This window comes from Ambystoma mexicanum, chromosome 2p (genome assembly GCF_040938575.1).
Source record: "Ambystoma mexicanum isolate Mex_15411 chromosome 2p, UKY_AmexF1_1, whole genome shotgun sequence".
Classification (NCBI taxonomy): Eukaryota; Metazoa; Chordata; class Amphibia; order Caudata; family Ambystomatidae; genus Ambystoma; species Ambystoma mexicanum.
The window spans coordinates 272,813,627-272,825,856 of NC_090923.1; the positions used below are offsets into that span (position 1 = coordinate 272,813,627).

At 47.4% G+C, this 12,230-nt stretch overlaps 1 protein-coding gene across 1 annotated transcript in view; it reads left to right on the forward strand.

Annotated features, from left to right (window-relative positions):
* LOC138566368 (contactin-3-like) overlaps positions 1–12,230 on the forward strand; it is a 1,374,021-nt gene that overhangs the window by 1,133,961 nt on the left and 227,830 nt on the right. The gene's annotated exons all lie outside the window — the stretch shown is intronic.

Below are 12,230 nucleotides of genomic sequence, written 5' to 3' on the forward strand. Positions count from 1 at the left end.
GGCAGGAAGATTTAGGTAGAGGCTGTTACAGTAGTCCAGCCTAGAGAGAACCAGAGCTCTGGAGACAGTGAGCTTCTGGGGGAAGGAGAGGAAAGGAAGGATACCTCTGAGGAGGTGCAGCTGGTAGTGTGACTTCTTAGAGACGTCAGAGATGTGAGGAGAGAAGGAGAGTGTGGAGTTGAAGATGACCCTGAGGTTTTTTGCCGTGCAGCTAGGAGCAGGAAGAGGGCCAAGGGAGGCCGGCCAGAGAGCTGCAGGGAAGGGGGAAGTGGGTGTGCTGATAAGTGGAATCTCAGTCTTACTGGCATTAAGGCAGAGGTCGTTGGCGGCACACCATTCCTGGATAGCAGAAAGACAGTCAGAGATGAGGGAAGTGGAAGAGGAGGCCGAGGGTAGCCTGAAAATGAGCTGGGTATCATCCGCATAGCACTGAAAGTTGGGACAGAGAGCGGCAATGCGGTGAGCAAGAATTGCCAGACACTGGTTGAACAACCAGGGGGAGAGGTTAGATCCCTGGGGGACACCACAGGTAGATAAAAAGAAATCAGAGAGGAAGGGACCCAGTTGGACCTGGGAGGGTCGATTGGAGAGGAAGGAGGACAGCCACGCCAGAGCTTGACCAGTGATACCCAGGTTATCACAGAGACGGTTGAGCAGGATGGTGTGGTTAACAGTGTCAAAGGCGGAAGAGAGGTCGAGCAAGATGAGAACACAAGGGGTGTTAGAGTCAAGGTTTGAGAGCAGGTCCTCACGGATGTTCAGGAGAGCAGTTTCCGTGCTTCTGGCAGCTCTGAAGCCAAACCGATGGACATGAAGACTACCAACAGATTCAGCATGGAGATTAAGCTGGGAGATGGCCAGTTTCTCCAGGAGCTTGCCCAGGAAGGGAGTGATAGAGATTGGGCAATAGTTAGCTGGGCAGGAGGGGTCGGAGGAGGGTTTCTTAAGAAGGGGGTGCACAAGGGAGTGCTTGAGGGGGGATGGGAAGACTCCATAGGCGAAGGAGTGATTGCAGAAGTCAGCCAGGGCAGGCGCCAGGGAGTCGATGTTGTCCTTGATAGTTTTGGAGGAACAGGGGTGGACCTGTTTTGACAAAGCTTTCACAGATCGACTTGTTTCGAAACCTCGTCAGCAGAAAAAAGGGGAAAGGCAGAGAAGGAGGGAGGAGGGGTGGCTGCAGAAAGGCCAGAGGGAGAGCAGGGAATAGGGGAGGGGAGGTGATAGGAGGAGAGTGAGGACAGGATGTCTTGAGCTTTTGAAATTAAGTGAGAGGCCAGTGCCGTGCAGAGTGCCTGGGAGGGGACATGAGAGGTGGAGACTGCAGCAGGGTTGGCCAGCTCCTTGCAGATTTTAAAGAGTTTGGCCGAATTGTTAGATGCCGCAGAGATGCGGGCTTGGATAAGGGCTCTCTTCTTAGTGAGAACGGAGAGCCGGTATTGCATTTGGAGCAGGCGGCAGGCCAGTTTGTCAGTGGATGAACATGAAGCACGCCATTTCCTCTCTGCCACCCTGCACTTGCGTTTAAGGGTGACGAGATCCGAGTCATACCTGGAGTTACATTTGGCTTTGGGCTTCAGGCGGATTCTCATGACAGGGGCAAGGATATCAAGGGTTTCAGATATAGCAGAGTGGAGAGTGGAGAGGGCTGTGTCAGGGTGGGAGTCAGACGAAGGGGGGCGAGAAGGTGGTAGCGAAAGCCTCAACTGACATGCGCTTCATGGGTCGGATGACCGCGAGTGGCAGTGATGAGGGTGGCTTTGTCTGTGGGGTAGGGAGGGTGAGGTGGGAGGATAAGAGAAAGTCATCAGTCCAGGAGAGAAGAGTGGAGAGAGGGACAGAGAGGGGAAGGTCAGAAGAGATCAGAGCATCAAGAGTGTGCCCTGCAGAATGGGTCGGCCCAGATGGGAGAAAAGAGAGTGAGAGAGAGTCGCAGAGGTCGCTAAAGAGTCTAGAGGGTGGACAGGAGGTGGATATTGAAGTCACCAAGAAAGATGAGTTGAGTGGTTAAGGACAGGAGTGAGGAGGAGAGGTCAGCCCACTCAGAGAGGAAGGAGGAAATTTGACCAGGTGGCCGATAGATAGTAGCCATGGTAAGGGAATGGCAAGGAGAGCGAGAGAGTCGGCAGACAAGGCATTCAAAGGAGGAGTATGTCTGCATAGGAGTGACAGTGGCAGGAATCCACTCAGGGAAGATACGGGCAACACCCCCCGCAGCACGGTTGGGCCTGGGCAAGGAGAGGGTCTTGTAACCGTCAGGTAGCAGTGTGTCAAAGCTGGTGACAGAGCTGGCGGTGAACCATGTCTCAGGGAGACCTAGGATGTCAAGGTCCAGTTCCTCAAGAAGGTGACAGATATCAGAGGAATGTTTGACGGCAGAGCGAGAGTTGAGCGTGGCAATGTGGAGTAGGTTGCCAAACTTGTAGGACTTCCGGGGAGGGGTGCAGATCAGAGGAAAGCCCTGTGAAGGTGAAGAAGAAGGAGCCGGAGAGAGGGTGGAGGCAAGGTAGCCGAGGACAGAGAAGAGGGGACAGCAGTAGAGGAAAGGAAGTTGATGAGGTGCGGGAAGCGTCAATCAAAGAGGTGGAGGTTGGCCTGAGGGCCTTGGACAAGACGATCCCATTAGCGTAGACATTAATGAAGGCCTTAGAGGAGTGGAAGGGGGCCAAGAGGACATCCCAACGGGTGCCACCATTAATGGGAGAAGAGGAGAAGGGAGAGAGCACAGAGACCATATGAAGGGTCCATAGGTCAGGGGAAGGCACGAAAAAGAGGATGACAGTAAGAGTTTCCTTGGAGGAGGCGCTAGTGTAGGTGTCAGCGATAGGGAGGCCTGGGTTGGAGACCAGGATATCCTTTTTAAACTTTTTCCTACCAGATTTAGTGAGGAGAGCAGGATAGTCAATGGAGAAGCAGTTAGAGAAGATAGGAGAGATAGAGAGCACCATGGAATAAGGAGGGAGTGGGGGGAAGACAGACAAGATCAAGTGGAAAGGAATGAAGCAGAAAGCCCTAGTTTACCACAATTTCAGAGCAACAGTTACAAAGTAAATAATAATAAAATAATAATAATTTGCATTTATATAGCGCTACGAACCCTCAGGTATCTGAGCGCTGCTTATTATTACCCACGGTGTGTGGTGCTCATTTATCGACCTCGGAAGGATGAAAGGCTGAATTTGGCCCTGCCGGGATTCGAACCTGGGTTAGCAGGCTCTGCACGGATGTCAAAGCGAGCGCTCTACTCGCTGTGCCAAATACAATTTAGGTACCAAGTGTAGAGGCCACCTAAATTTGAGAGTCCTGCGAGGGGAGACAAGCAGACCTAATTTACCACAATTAGTGGGACAACCATGTGAATGAAAAAGGAGAGGAAAGGAGTGGGTTGTTTGGGCTGGGGGAGCAGGTGGAGCTATCCAGAAGAAGGCGGACCGGCGCCTGGCGTCCCCTGCGGACACCTGCAGACACAGGGATCCGCAGCTGTAGGAGCCACCCTTTGCCTAAGGGGGCCCTTAGCCGAAGGGGCTGCCAGGCAGGGGGCTGCCCAGGGGGGGTGGATTCATGGCAGGAGGAAAGGAAGGGGAGGGGGGAGTGGGCGGTCAGGGAGGCAGGAGGGGACAGGGGAGAGGAGGACCAGGAAGTGAGTTGGAGGGAGGGGGCAGGGGGCAGCACAAACACGCACAGAGCGCCAAAAACAAAACACACAGTGCCTGCTAAATAATGCTTACTGAAGGCCCAATGGGGCCAGGAAGGCAGCCTCACTGCATGCACACCGGGCTACGGGCGACCGCTCAATCCAGCTCGGTGTTCCCTCTCCCGCCGCCTCAACGCTGCTGTGTATTAAAGTCCAGGCTGTGATTAGAATAAAAGACACAATGAAAGTATCTATATTGTGCTTTTTGTTAGAAGGTCTAAAAGAGCTCCAGGCATGTCCAGATGATCTCCTCCATAAGTCAGCATTGGGGTACGAGAGCTATCTCGATCACTCGTGCCCAATCTGTGAGAGGGGGTTGTTCTTGCGGTTTAGGTTTGGGATACTACCCTTGGCCCCCATTATAAAGCACTGGAAGCTGGCTGACAGCGATGCTTGCCAAATGTGTGGTGCCACAAAAGAAACAATGACTCACTTTCTTATGCTTTGTCCTAACATGCATAGATACAGACAATATTTATGTCCAATATTTAGAGCAGAGGGCCGTTGTCTGACTAGCGAAGCAGTGAGCTTATGTAAACAAACAAATTATACATATGTGGTGTTTGCTGCATCGCGTTATATTTGTAGAAGCTGGAACATGAGGGCCAAATGCATGGAAATGTAATTCTTTCGTATGTATGGTGTAAGCATGCGGAGCTAGCTACTTTAATCTAATGTATTAAGCTGAATGTATGTATGTGTTTGTGTATGTTTGGCTATACAAATTCACACCGTTGTACCCACTGCTACCACATTTTCCATGGATTCCTCATTTGTCTGGGGCAAGATCCTAGTCTATGTTTGGATGCTAGAAGAAGGCAACATTTGGAAAAGTGCCTGAAGCAAAATGTCTGATGTGTTGGTTATTCCTTTGAAATGTATTACTACTGTATACAGTTCGAAAGTGTTTATTAAAGCATTTTTAAAGGGAATAAAACATTTTTTTTTTAACATGCCACTCCAAATATATGAAGTTGCAAGGTTACAGTTTACTTAAGTTCATTCATGAGACGAGAGCACAATAAATCAATCAATCTTTCTTGGACATTTTTTCAAATGTGCTTAAGCCATTGAGTGACTGAAACATGCCACACAAAAAAAGAACATCACTTGGAAAAGCTGCAATATCAAGAGCTTCCGAATCACAACAAAAAGCAGCACCACTTGCCGACCAGGGGACAAGAGAAACTTTCTCCTGGCAAATGAGACAGCAGAGCAAACTGAAGCAAGACTTGCTGACATGAGGACAAGAGCAACATCCTCCAGGGCACATGAGACACAAGCAAACTAAAGCAAGACTTGCAGACAGGAGGACAAGAGCAACATCCTCCAGGGCACATGAGACACCACGTGTTAGGCAGAATCATAAGCAGTACCCTTAGGGAACACCACACACAATTAAGACTACAAGTGCAAGTACAAATTCACCTTTGGTACAAGCCTGTACTACACAGTAAAGTGGTAATGATGGCTGAGCAGCCAGACGTATCTCAAGAGTAAAGTGAGCGGTATCAGAAGTTACACAAAGGACAGCAATTGCTATGGTTCAAACAAACACTGACTCAAGGCTTCTGAGTAAAAGAATATACATTTATTTACACCATCATTTGTAAAACAGTTCACTAATATAAAGTAGCAGAAAATCACAATCTTAATATACTACACAACACCACTGCATTGTGGACAAGTTAAGCTTAAAATGAAGTCCCTTAAAAAGGGAGGGAAAGACAAGGTTATACAAAATCAAAAAGCACCAACAAGTAGGCAGGGCAATCTTAAAAAGGCTTACTACAATGAGGATTCAAATCAATAGTCCTGGGCCAATGTTAATGGTTCAGAGTCTTTGCAGAGGATCACACAGTTCAGAGTAGTTTGTGGTTAAGTCTTTGCCAAGAGTTCTAAACGAAGTTGGTCGAAGAAAAAGTTATTTAAAAGAGTAGAGAAGGACAAGCCCTTGGATTAGCAAATGATTCCAAACACTTTCACCGCGGTCGGACGAAACAAACAACTACCTTTTAAGGCAGGCTCATGGTTACTGAAGCGACTGTCGGACTGACATGAAGGAGGAAGACTGGAGGGTCCTGCACTGCCCAGGGAAGAAACCAGCAGCAGAGCAAAGCAACGAATAAAAGGTGCTGTCCTTAAAACCCAAACTGGGTCCGGTCCTCCTGGCTGCCCGGTTCACTGCAGCAGTGCACAGCAAATTCCTTGCAGATCCTCTCTGTCGTCGAAGTTTAGGAGATTCGGACCCGCAGCAGGGCTTCACCGGGGGGTTCAATAGTTATGTCAGTCCTCTTCCTTCAGCTTCTCTTCGGTTCTCTCGATCCAGTGGCGACTCTGCCATCCAAGACCCAGAGACCTGCTTTTTATATAGTTTCCCCCATTCACACAGCCTGGCTGTCAATCACACAGCAGAGTGGCTGTTCTGCAGGACAGTCACCTAGCCAATCAAACAAGAGTGTGACTTGGGTCTCCGAGGAGACCCTGTGCAGGGGGGCTCAAACTCCTCCCTCACATCCTGTCTAGACTCTCAGGCGCCTAAGGAGGGCTTCTGTGCAGAAGCCTGCCAAAGGCCGGCGAACAAAGGAACCAAACCTGGTTTGGCGCGCAGAGTAAAACACGAGAAAGACCTTTACAAAAAGAAATGGTGAATAAACACAGCCGGAACCAAATAAAAGTAAATGGGGTCTAGCAGATTTAAGTTCGCCTAAAACAGTACCGAGGCTATTTTCATAGACCGGGGTCGGAAAAATATGGTAGATACCACTACTACCAGCCGAATCATAAAGAAAGGCTAACGAAACAATGTTCCATGAGAGACAGACAAAAAGGGATAGCTATTAACCCTTTCCAGTACTCTATGGAAGATAGTTTGTACTGGGTCTGTGAATTTAAAAAGACCAATTATGTCAATGGCTACTTTACATGTTCTGGGAGACAGTAGTCAGTCCCAGAAAATTGAGTTTAAAGTGGGAAGTCTGAAAAAGACAACCCTGTGTCACTGCACTAAAGGTGCTGTGTGTCACAAAGTAAAGAGATGATGCCTATTGAGTAGGTGAGGCTCCACAGTCTATGAACACAAAAAAGTTAAACACACAGCAAAACACATGTAAGAGTGAGAGAAAAGGCTGACACTCTTACCAGGTGAAAAAAATAAATCCTAGAAATCCAGCAAAGCTGCTGAGGGATTCAGTAGGTAAGGGAATTTAGCCATTCTGGAGAATTCTCCCTAACACCACTCGAGCAGGACACGGGCAACACCGGGTACCCCAGCTTGTTCATAATAGTTTAGGAATTGAATGATGGGTTTCTGGCCAGGGAACAACAGTTCTATCTGATTCTATATTCTATTTTTATATATCAAGATTTTATATCTGTTTTAATGCAAAGTGATTATATACTCTATTTATATCTGTGTTTATATGCTTTTATGACGCTCTGTCAAAATAAAGCTATTTCTGAATCTGAATAATACTGTGTATGAGATTAACCACTTTTGCCACCTAATTACTCTCAGTTTTGGACCAGTTGCTCACTGGGCTACCAGACATCAGCGCTTTGGTGTAAAAAAAAATATTCGACTGCCCCCAATTCTTTGAGATAACAACTCTGGCAAAGGTGGTGCTCACAGAAGATATTTGACCAGTCCATAATACTTACCCAGAATTTCTGGGAGATGCTAGGGCAGTCCTCCATATGTTGGCTAACATAAGAGGAGAAACATCCAGACTTAAGCTCCCAGAAAAGCTAGATTTAGTTGAACTAGGCAAGCCATCCTGTTCTTGAGATAAGCTGGCTGTGGCCAAGCAATATCTATTCTTGTTTTTTGCAACCCTCATTCAATTTGTGTATGCTTTTGTGAACACCAAGCATCCCATACTTAAAGGAAAAATATAAACTCACTAAGTTTTAGTTTTCTCCTGGTGTGCTTCTCCCTGCAGTTCTATTATCTGGACATTGGGTAGTGCATTGAAGGGCTCTGTAGTGTCAGGGCTCTCGGGTCCTTTGGACCTCTGTGCCATCATGGGTACTTTCTATTTTGTACCTGGATATAGCTTGATTGTGCCTTTGGGCTGGTAGGTTGCTTCTTTTGTTGCTCGGTCAGCCAAATCAGTTCCTTGGGAGATAAATTCGGGGCTGCTTTTGTGGAGCTCTTTATTATCGCTACCTCAGCTTGTAGCGTCAGTACCTCTATTAGCCACACCAGCAGGTCTGCATGCTGGACCAGGAACCCATAACTCCTTCTGAACCCCATTCTTTCTCATCAGCCAACCATGACTGTAATGTGGAGGTGACGTAAGCGGAGTCTGAAAAAATGGTAACCACGTGCCCCTCTGACATATCTAATGCTCTTATTAGGGCCACAAATTCTGAAACCTGTGTTGAATAATGAGCTGGCAATCGTACCTGTGACCAAATGTGGAACTCTCCCTCCATGAAACACACCACTGTGGCTCCTGTATACCTGCATCTCATGTTGGAAATTATTGTCAATGACCCATCAACAAAGACCATGTCTCTCCCCTATATTACTTCCCCCTTCATCTTGGGGATCCCTTCCCTTTTGTCCATGAACGATGCACAATGATGAACATATTCTATTGGCACAGTTAGCTGTGCTATGAATTCTGCTGGGTGCACCACATGACAGCTAACAACCTCAATCGCTGGATTTGTCAGTATCACCTTATATCCCAAGGCTTGTGGATTGTGACTTCTCAAGTATTGTGAAAAGCATGTGTGCCACGTATAATACTACAGGGTACCCCAATGTTATCATTGCTGCCTTCTCTATGGCAAATACCACTGCTGCAAGTGCTTGTTCACAGGGGAAGTGACCCTGCATCACTGTTCCTAACAGACCACTTTAGTATGCCAGGGGTTTGTGCCCCTGTGGCTATTTCTGGGAGGCAGTACATGTGTGCAACTGGGATGGCAGGGATCTGGGCCTGTGGTTCAGAGGGTAGCCAGGTAACCAGTGCAGTATCAGACAGGAATAATCAAAAACCCATGCCTTGCAGTAATTACACATTCCTAAAACGTGCTGCATCTCTTTTACCGTTCACGGTGGTGGGGTCCTGTGTATTGTTGCTAATCTTTCTGGAGTTATCCTTTGCCCTTCTGTAGATATTATTTGTCCTAGACACACCACCTCTTCTTGCAATACTGTAGCTTCTCCTTGTCTACCTTGTACTTCTTGTCTGCTAGCAGGGTCAAAAAAGGATGGAATCTATCCTGCACTGTTCTATTGTCACACTGCATACTTTGAGGTCATCCAATTACTGTATCACTGTACTAGGCACCTGCAAATTGCACATATCCACCTGGATCACTCTATTGAACACACTGGGGGACTCGCAGTACTCTTGGTGACAATGGGCATTCTCAATAACCCAGACACTGCAGAGCACACACGCTGTAACCCAGACCATGTATTAAATTTACTGGCAACACCTCTGTTCCTCCTATCCCAAATCACAGAACATGCCAGACAAACATCCCCCCTTATCTACTTCAAGCCCCAGGTGCTCAGTAATGAAGTGACCATAGCACGGCTCCTGAGTCTGAATTTCATGGATTTATTTTGCTTTGGTTCTGCAGCTGCTTGCAGTTGAAATGGGGTGGTCATTCCTTGGCTGTGGGCAGTAGTGTTCACAGTCCCCCACTACCACTATCTCACTCTTCCTCGTCTCAATCCCCCACTACCAACATGTTGCTCTTTTTTGTTGTAGTACCCCACTACCACCAACTACTTGTCACAGTACCACTAACCACTAACACACTGTTGATCATCTGTGTACCCTTCTACCATCACCTCATTCATCCTAGTCACAGTCCCCAGCTACTACCACCTCACTCTTCCTCACCACAGTCCCCAACTACCAGCATCTCACTTTTCCTCGTCACAGTACCCATCTTCCATCATCTCATTTTTCCTTGTCACAGTCCCCCAATACCACCAACTCACTCTTCCTATTCACAGTCTCCAACTGCCATCACGTCACTGTTCCTGATCACTGTACATCACTACCACTATGTCACTCTTCCTCATCACAGTCCCCCACTGTTACCATCTCACTGTTCCCTCTCACAGTACCCCACTATGACCATCACCCTTTTTCTCATCACAGTACTCCACTACGTGTAACTCACTTTTTCTAATCACGGAAAACCACTAAAACCAACTAATTTGTCCTCATCACAATACCCTGCTACCACTTTGTCACAGTCCTACATTGCCCTCACCTCCTGCTTCCTTGTCACAGTCCCCCACTACCCTAAATCCCTCTTCCTCATCACCATGCCCCATTACCCTACCTTACTCTTCCTCATCACAGTCCCCCACTAACCACACCAAATTCTTCCTTGTCAGTCTCCCACTATCCTACCTCATTACAGTATCCCACTATCCCCTCCTGACTATTCTTCATAACAGTCCCCCACATCTCCAACTTCACTATTCCTTTTCACAATCTCTGACTAACCCACCTCACTCTTCCATGTCGCGCCTTGAAACACTTGTGTATAGGCGCGTTATAAACTCCATATCATATCATATCATATCCATATCATAGTACCCCACTATCCCCAACATACCTTTCCGTGTCTCTGTACCCTATTACCAATACCTCACTCTTCCTCATAACAGTCCCCCAGTACCTCAACTCAAAATTCATCCTCACAGTCCAGTACTAACCCCACCTTACTATTCTTAATTACAGTACCCCACTCCTCCACCTCACTATTCCTCATCACAGTCCGCAACTCCCACCATAATAATCCTTGTCACAGTTCCCCACTAAATCCATCACTCCTTTCTTTTTCACTATCCCCCACTATCCCACCACACTCTTCCTTGTTGCAGTCCCCCAGTACCCAAACTCACTTTTCCTCCTCACAGTCCCCTAGTCACCACACTTCACTCTTCCTTGTCACAGTCCCTCACTAAATCCACCACACTCTTCCTTGTCTCCATTTCCCATTCTCCCACATCCCTTTTCCTTGTCATAGTGTCCCCCACTTCCCCACACCACTCTTCCTTTCACAGTCCCCCACTTGCTACACCTCAATCTTCCTCATCAAATTCTCCCACTACCTCATTTCACTCTCTCGCATCACCATTCCCCACTTATACCACCTCACTCTTCCTTGTCACAGTCCCCCACTAACCATACCACACCGTTTCTCATCAGTCTACCACTACCTCTGCCACATTGTTCCTCTTTACAGTCCCATACTAACCCCACCTCACTTTTCCTCATCACAGTCCACCAGTATACCCATCTCACTCTTCCTCATCTCAGTATCCCATTATCACTGCCCCACTCTTCCTATTCACAGTCCCCCACTACCACCATCTCACTGTGCCTCGTCACTGTCTGATAATGGTCCTTTACAGGCACTCTCAGAATGTGACTAGGAACTGTGTAAGTAGCACATTTGTTCAAAGAGTTTTATTAGCATTTACACATGTACTGAATTATATGCTAGATTTGTAAGCAATGTTGTCATGGCTACCTCTAAAATATGGTGTCATTGATTGATTTGTGATCTCACAAAGAAACAGTTATTCACTGAATTATAAAACCACACCATAAATAAACTGAATTCCCTGATGCAAGCATGCTATAGCTTTTCTTAAAGTTGGCAATAAATAGCACCTATTAGAAAATAATTCATATGCATAAAACCTGGTCTGCTTGTCAGTGTTAACTTTCCAAACATTGCTGAGCAGCAGCACTTCTCGAAGGTTCTGGAGTATGGATAATTGAGTATTGAGTATGGATAATTGAGCACTAGCAATTAGCTTCTGACCCCTTAAATAGTTAAGAGTAGAAAGAATTGCTGGTGAGCTTTGTCGCATGGAGACATTGCCACGCATACTAACAAAACCAAGTGCACATGCAGGCTCAGCAACAGCTGCACTGACCACTGTATCCGTACCTATTTCACGCGGCCGTCCCCGCCACTGATCCCGGACCAAGGGCCGGTGGTGAAGGATTGCAAGGGTTGAGTAAAGGAATCTGCCGCTTCTGAGCAATGATCTCCTTGTACCTGACCTTTAACCCATCTGGCACATTGTTCACTGGTAAGCAAACGATGTGTCAGGGGGCAGAGGGTTATTTCAGATCACTGGGTGTCTCACAGCTGTCAGGCATCAGGGGAGCCTGAAACCATGCTATACCTGTTCTTCTTTTCAAATTAAACGTTCACTGACCATGTCTAAAGTGTGCCAGTTGTGCCAGAGAGTGGGGCTTGCAGGGCGCTGCCCAAGTTGTCCGTAAGTGCACCCAATGTGAGGAAAGCTTGCAATGAATGTCCCTAACCTAGGATTTGATAAGGAAGTGTGCAAGTGCCCTGCCCATGTTGTAGCTGTGAACATTTGCAAGGGAAGCTTGCACCTTCAATGCCCATGCTGTGCATGCATTGGCCTTGCCCATGGCCTTCCTTTAGCCATGAATGAGGGAAACTTGCACCAGGCCCGTTCATGCTGTACGTGTTACTGTTTATCAAAGAAGCTTGCCGTGTCCCTTCGCGT